This window comes from Triticum aestivum, chromosome 3D (genome assembly GCF_018294505.1).
Source record: "Triticum aestivum cultivar Chinese Spring chromosome 3D, IWGSC CS RefSeq v2.1, whole genome shotgun sequence".
Lineage (NCBI taxonomy): Eukaryota > Viridiplantae > Streptophyta > Magnoliopsida > Poales > Poaceae > Triticum > Triticum aestivum.
In genome coordinates, this window is record NC_057802.1 from 26,070,538 (window position 1) to 26,078,855 (window position 8,318).

Sequence of the window (8,318 nt, forward strand, 5' to 3'; positions counted from 1 at the left end):
CTCTCTCTCTCTCTCTCTCTCTCTCTCTCTCTCTCTTGTGTGTGTATGTGTGTGTGTGTGCGCGCGCGCGCGCGCGCAAGATATCCTTGAAGGCCAACAACGCAACCTCGTAGTGAGTCATACGGTGGATCGTAAAAATATGCATGTTCCTCTCCTCCCAAATGTTCCATATGGTATAGAGGAGCCTAGCACTTTGATGCTTGCATCCGTGCTTCAACTCCATGGTGATCAGCTTGTCCCACCAATTAGAGACATTGCGAGGTTCCGGCGGAAAGCCCAAAACCGAGAAATCCTCGTGTGTCCAGGCGGATATAGGTGGTTCCATACAGGCACAGAGAAGGCATAGTCCTTACATAGGTGGGTCTCAGTTTCTGGAGCATGGAGGCACAGTTGGCATCTCGGGACGTGCGGCCATCCATGAGCTGGTAGCCTATCAGTCGTGAGGATCCTCCCATGCAAAACAAGCCAGGCGAAGATTTTGCATTTGGGCTCAGCGTGAGCTGTCCAAATCTGTCGCAAGTCAAACTTGGACATTTTTGTGAATTACACGAACATTTTTTTAAATTGTATGGTCATTTTAAAAAATGGCAAATGTATTTTTCATGGTGGCATTTTTTGAATGCTAGAAACATTTTCCGTATGCATGATTAAAATTGTTCTACACGCATTTAACATTTTTCAAATGCATGTTTAACATTTCTAAAAATTTATATAAAGTGTTTTTTGTAATATATATAGAATATTTCAATAAAATGGTAGAAAAATAAATAAATAAACGAAACAAAAAATGTGAATAAAAAGGTAAAAAAAGTTTGACTTTAGTGTGACATCTACAAGCGCAGTCACTGGGCTGGCCCTGCAGAAGCTCCTGTAGACGACGCTGCGATAGTAACCATTACGGGGGTGAGAGCTCCTAATGGGCGCCTTCAACACCGGTTAGGAGAAAGGGCGCCCAAGCACCATCCCTCATGGGGCGGCCCAACAAGAAGTGTTACCTTTGGTTCGCTGGTTCCCTAAAAACAACCTTTTTTTTAGAACCGCCCTCAGAGGCCTTTATTCATTACTTAGACGGTTTACATCCGATTGCACTAGGGCAATCAATGAAGCACGGAAAACATCAAAGGATATTACATTCGAAGCACTCGCAAGGCTCTCTCTGGCACACCGGTGAGCAGCCTCATTGGCCTCTCTTCTAACATAGTTGACTCGTAAACCCTGAAAGTTCTGGAGATAGGATTTGATCTCGCTGATGATTGGGCTTCCTATCGACCTGCACTCCGTCGCCATGTACTCATCTATGACAGTTTTGCAGTCCGATTCGATGGTCACCCGCGTCCAGCCCTTCTCCATAGCCAGATGCACAACTTCCCTGACACCTAGCAATTCAGCGCAGTATGGGCCAGTCACCCCCGACAGCTTGCGGCCCCTGGCTAGCATAAGTTCTCCGCCATGGTCCCGAGCCACTAGCCCGATGGCTGATGATCCCCTATTCACATCCACAGAAGCATCCGTATTGATTTTACACCATCCTTCTTTCGGCGGTTTCCATTTCTCCTTCTCGAGACTTCTCCTATCGACAGCTTTGGAAGGAATGTACAGAGCTTGAATGAGTTCCTTCACTAGAACCATTGACCTCCCGGGCTGGTATTTGACCTCCTCATGAGTATACTTGTTCCTGCTCGACCATATTATCCACATGACTGAGATAATGATGGCCGCTCGGTCTTTCCCAATGAAGCTGGGTTCAAGCAAGTCCCTCGACCACGTAACTGGGTGTAGCCGCAGCAGCTTAAACTCGAAGAAAGTCTCTGCCTCTCTCCAGAACAACTTCGCGTGGTCGCACATCACCAGAGAATGAAACAGCGACTCCTCCTGGTGGCCGCACATTGGGCATGTAAGGTCCTCCCCTACATGTCTTCGGCATAATTCTTCCTTTGCCGGCAGGAATCCTTTAAGGACCCGCCACCAAAAAATTCTTATCGTTGGCTGTACCTTCAACCGCCATAGTGATTTCCAGATCTCCTCCCCTTGAGAGGAGCTACCAACCTGGTTCAGATCGTCCTCGCGAGCTTCCATAAGCATTCTATACGTAGATCGAACTGTGAAAATTCCAGACCTCTCATAGCCCCATGCCCAAAAATTAGATATAGCAACCCGCGGCCTTGGCATATTGAGAATGGCCAGCACATCCGGGGCCATGAAAGTTCTGTGAATAACTTCCTCATTCCAGTCACCATCATCCGTCATCAAATCAGACACAAGATGGATGGGATCGCTTCCAATGTTACACACTGGTTTGAAAGTTTTGCTCCCTTGTATCCAGTTATCATGCCATACTTCCGTAGTCATTCCGTCACCAACTCTGCGAATTAAACCCTTCTTAAGCACCTCTCTGCCGGTGATTATCGCTTTCCATGTAGTGGAGGCGCTAGCAGGGCATCCTGCCTGCAAAAAGTCTCCATCTGGGTAGTACCGTCCCTTTAAAACGTGTGCGCATAGACTGTCCGGCTTGTCCAACAGCCGCCACGCCTGTTTTGCGAGCATTGCATCATTCAAAAGCTCCAAGTCCCAGAATCCCAATCCTCCCTTGGACTTTGAGATAGCCATCTTCTCCCACGATTGCCAGTGCATTCTTCTCTTATCGAGAGATTCATCCCACCAAAACTTTGACATTACTGCCGTAAATTTCTGACATAAGCCTTTAGTGAGCTTAAAAACGACTCATAGAGTAGGCCGGTAGGGCTTGAATCACCGCTTTAAGAAGAACCATCCTCGCCGCAATTGACATCAGTCTTTTGCAATATCCTTGTACCCTGGACCTTGCTTGCTCTTTCACATGTACAAAACTTTGTTCTGCGATCCTGCCCGCCGCCATAGGCAAGCCCTGGTACTTCTCTGCAAGAGCTTCTCTGTAGATCTGCAAGTTATTTCTTACCCCTGCCTTCGCCGACGCCCTTGTATTTGGACTGAAAAAAACTGAACTCTTGGCTTTGTTTACACACTGCCCCGAGCCCAGGGGATATGCTTGAAGAATTTCATTCAACCTTTGTGCACTCCTTGAGTCAGCCTTCATGAAGACTAGACAGTCATCTGCAAATAAAAGATGCGAGATCCAAGGGGCTCTCAACCCAGGCCGTATGACTCTATCAACCCAGCCAGCATCATAATTCTTTAACAAGCAAGAGAGCCCTTCCCCGCAAAGTAGAAACAAGTACGGGGAGACGGGGTCACCTTGCCGTATGCCTTTGGAGGGACGAAATGATGGCAAAAGTTCTCCGTTCATCTTCACCTGAAATGTAACGGAGTTGACACATCTCATGACTAGAGATACGCATTCCTCAGAAAAACCCAGCTGCAACATGATTCCTTGGAGATACGCCCACTCTACACGATCATACGCCTTCATCATGTCCAACTTTACCGCACACCGCCCTTGCTTAGTTCTCTTCCTCTTCATTGCATGGATAAACTCATAAGCCGTGATGGCGTTATCTGTAATCAACCGCCCTGGAACAAAAGCGCTTTGCTCCTCCGTGATAATGTCATCTAGAACCTCCCACAACCTGTTTGCCAGAACTTTGGAACAAATTTTATAAATAACATTACAGAGGGAAATTAGTCTATACTGTGAAATATTCCTCGGATGTTTAACCTTTGGAATAAGCACTATTACAGTTTTGTTGATAGCTTCCGGCATGTGCCCACCGTTTAAAAAGTTTAAAACCGCTCGGGTAACATCCTCCTTAATAAGGGACCGGTGATGCTGATAGAACCCGGCATGGAAGCCGTCTGCTCCCGGCGCCTTCGCCGACGCCATGGCGAACAGTGCTTTCTCCACCTGATCTGTGCAAAAGGGCCTATTCAGCCGGTCATTCATCTTGTTAGTCACCATGTTTGGCACGTGGTGCAACACTTCGTCCATCAACACTTCATCTTGAGCTGTATAAAGTTGTGTGTAAAAAATTTGCACCTCAGCACCTCATCCCTACTGTCAATGACCGTTCCATCCGACTTCTCAAGTACAAGAATTTTATTCTAATGCTTCCTCCTTGATGCTTGAGCGTGGAAAAACCCAGTATTTCGGTCACCGGCCTTGAGCCAGTCTGCCCTCGACCTCGCTCTCGCCATGATTTCCTCCTTCAGCAAGAGGTCATTTAGCTGCCTTGCCAGTTCCTTCTCCCTTCTGGACGACCCGCGGTACAGAGAATTTGCCTTTTCTCTCTCAAAATCCTTCCGCACATTCTTCAGTTTTCGCTTTACATCCCCAAACTTTTTTTGCTTCCAATCAGTGAGGTGACCCTGCATGTCATATAGCGAGGAGTTGAGGTCCTCAAGTGTAATAGCTCCCTTTTTCTTCTCCCATGCAGCCACCACCGTGGGTTCATACGAGTCCTTCCGTCGCCATGCTTCCTCATAGACAAAGCGGCGTGGCCCGCTGTCCTCCCACTCCACCAGTCTCTTAATCTTTATTACTAGCATGCAGTGATCCGACTGTGGAGATGGCACGTGCCTAACCCCCGTAGCTCCATACTCCTGGATGAAGGCCGGGTCAGCTAAGTATCTGTCCAAGCGTACCTTAATGTTTGCGGCACCCTCTTGACGATTATCTCAAGTATACGGGATCTCGGTAAAACCCAGGTCCTGAAGATTGCACATATCGATGGCCTCACGAAAACCTTGCATCTGCCATTTCGCCCTTTCATTAGCCCCGAAATATTCCATGTTGTCCGTAATCTCATTGAAGTCCCCACCGCACAGCCATGGGACATCACTTTGGCACCGCAACCACTTCAAAAGTGTCCAGCTCTCACTCCTTTCACTCCTCTTTGCTTTGGCATAAAAGCCTGTAAAACGCCACTCTTTCTGGTCGCTGCCCACATTCCTTACCATAACATCTATATGCTGGTTAGATAGATTGTTGAGCTTAACATCCACCTCTCTAGACCAGAAAAGGGCAAGTCCTCCACTCAGCCCGTTACTGCTGACAGGTATACATCCTTCGAAACCTAGTCTTGCTCGCATGTCCACTACTTTATTCCCCTCAATCTTCGTCTCTGACAAGAAGACTAAGGTGGGCGCTTCCACCCTCACCAAGTGGTGAAGTTCACGAACTGTCTCCGGGTTCCCAACCCCGCGACATTTCCACGTTATGCAATTCATTTTTCTCGGCGGGGCTGCTCATCAGCCTCCACCTGCTCACTAAGGGTTCTCCCTTCCACAGCTTTCTTTTTCTTTGAATCCCTGCTATCCTCCTTGGATGTACTCGGTTCATTGCCCTCCATTGATCTTTTCTTATTCAAAGTCTCTTGGTCCAAGATCATAAGCTGGCTTGACCTATTAGTGTGGCACTTGGGCCCCAGTTCCACTCGACGGTAAACCTTATTTTGGCCTCTGCCTTTGGATCTATCAAAACCCCTTCCAGGACCAGCGCGACCAGCAGCCCCGCCACGGGGATTAAATTGATACACTGCATTCCTGACCATGCCTGCATTGTTTTTCAGTGGCGATGTCACCTCCTCACCCTTCTCCACTTCCTCTTCTTCATCATTCCACTCCTCATCTCTCCTGGCGCCCTGCCTTCCCCCGTTACCGCTCACTGGGGGTGCATTCGCCCAACTCTTGCGGGATCCAGACCATCTAAGCTTCTCCCCATATGGCAAACATCCATCATCATCTCGTTCCCTAAAAACAACCTGTTTGCTGAGTCGTGGATTGAGAGTCATGGTTGACGATGCTAAAAAAAAGACAGTCATGGTTGACCGGTCTACCATTGACCCATTGACCATTATCTTTTCGAAAAAGGGAATTCAGAAAAGTTAATCGATTTTTAAAAAATTCCGTCAATTTTTAAAAATAGTTCATAAATTTGGAAAATGTCATCAATTTTGAGAAAAGTTCACAAGAATTAAAAAAGATCATGAAATTTTGGAAGAAAAAAATCATGAGTTAAAGTTCGTCGAATTGAAAAAAAAATTTCTACAATTTTGAATAAAAGTTCAAAAATTTGAAAAACAATTCATCAAGTTTGAAAAAAGTGAATCGATTTTGAAAGAAGTTCATCAATTTTGAAAAAAAGTTCATGGATTTCAATAAACCTTCATCAATTTTGAGAAAAGAGTTCACCAAATGTTAGAAAAAGAGGCCATGGATCTGAAAATGTCATCAATTTTGAAAAATAAAATTCACGCATTTTGAAAAAAGAAAACAAAAAAGGGAAAAGAAAAAATGAAAAAAAGAAGAAAGAAGAAAAGAATAAAAAATGTAACATATCAGCAATCACATCGGGGCGAGATGTTTTGTTTGCTACCGCCGTATAGGAAATGCGCGTGGGAGGTGCATAGCCGTGCCCGGTCACGAGGTGAGGCACACATGCGGACGGCATGGCCCGCTTATATACAGGCTCAGTGTGCCGTGCCGGCCCGTTGGGAAGGTCTGCACACACACCCTCCTCTCTTTCATTGCTCAAAGAAAAAAAACTCCTCTCTCCACCTTCAGACGGACCACTGATTCCGAGCTCGTATTCCATTCCGGTTCGCAGCAGCAAACGAAACCCTGGTTCCCCATTCCCAAATCCCTCCCAGCCAAACCAAAACCCACCTGTGCAGAAGCCGTCAACCATGGAAGCCGCCAGAAACACACGCCCCTAAGAGGCATAGACCTGTTGGAGAACCACCGGGGGTGGGGTCGGGCCTCGGGCGGCATGGTAGCGGCAGCGGTGAGGTGCAGGGAAGGCTCGATGGCCTGAACCTCATCAGCCGCCTCGCCGTTGCCTTGCTAGGCACCGCCGTGTCCCTCCTCCCCATCAAGGACGGTGCACGCACTCAGGCCCTCTCCCACCATTGGCGTCCCCTTTGGCAGACCCGAGTTTCTCCGACCGTGACTCGCGCGTCGCGCTAGTCTCTCCAGAATTCTCTCCCGCCATCCCGGCCCGACCCGCTGTTTCAAGCTCCTCATCTCCCTCCAGCTCTCCAGCGCGGGCATGGTTGGCGGCTGGTTCCGCTCCGGGTCGCTCACCGGCCTCCAAGACCTCCTCGAGGTCTCCAACATGCAGCCGGAGCACTGCACGCTGCCACTGGCATGCACGCGCAGATCCGCTTCGCACCCATGCTCCGCACGCTCACGCTTTGGGACTGCTGTTCCCTGACCAAGCCATGCTGCCTCGTTCTCCGCGCCTCAAAGAGCTCTTTTTGCACAATGCGAGTATCTTGGAGGACTGCCTTTAAGGCATCATCTCCAGATGCACCGTTTTGGAAACCATTTCACTGCACGTAATGGGATTGGACCGTCTTTGCATCATCCCTCCAAATATCAGAGCATCTCTAGCAGAGGCGCTAAATTCCCAACCCGAAAACCAATTTATGGTTTGCCCTAAATCAATTTTGCAGGCAGTTTTTGCCCGGCGCAGAACAAATATCGGAAATGGACTTGCAAAAATTAAAACTTAAGATAAAACATGTTCCCACTACATAGATAGTCCGGACCCCTTGTAAAGGCTGAGCAACCTTCTCTACTTGACTCTCGCGCTTTCGAAGCCGCCATCCATGTGTACGGCAACGAAAGACGCCCCCCCTGATGAAGACATGTACCTAGGATAGGGTCACAGGCCTGACCTAGATACCCTCTCCAAGGACATCACTTTATCACCAGAAGCATTCGAAGAAGAATCATCTTTCAATCGACCATGAAGCGTTCCACTCGACAGACTTGAAGTCACTCGACCATAAAGACTATCATTCGACCACCAGAAGATCTGAAGCCACTCCGCATTGCAACGGTTGGTCATTATGTCACTTTATTCTTAGCGTTACCGGTAACGCCCTGTCTTGATGTACCTTAAACCCCTTGTAACGTGGGCTGGCTGGGGTCCTGGCGCACTCTATATAAGCCACCCCTCTCCACAGGCACAAGGGTTCGCACCCCCCTGTAACTCACACGCATATATTCCAGTCGACCGCCTCCGGGCTCCGAGACGTAGGGCTGTTACTTCCTCCGAGAAGGGCCTGAACTCGTAAAACTCGCGTCTACAACTTCTCAATAGCTGGGATCTTGCCTCTACATCCCTACCCCCCATTCTACTGTCAGACTTAGAACCACGACAGTTGGCGCCCACCGTGGGGCAGGTGTCTTAGCGACTTGTTGGAGAAGTTGCAAATTTTTCGATCCCCATCAGCATGGTTTCAGGCGGAGGTTTGGCCGAGGGCCACGAGATCCGTCTCGGCGCGCTCGTATTCGTCGCCGACGACTCCGCTTGGCTCCAAGAAGCTCCACTCGACATTGAGGCGCTCCCCGTCCGCGGGGCAACGCACTTTCGCGCGTGC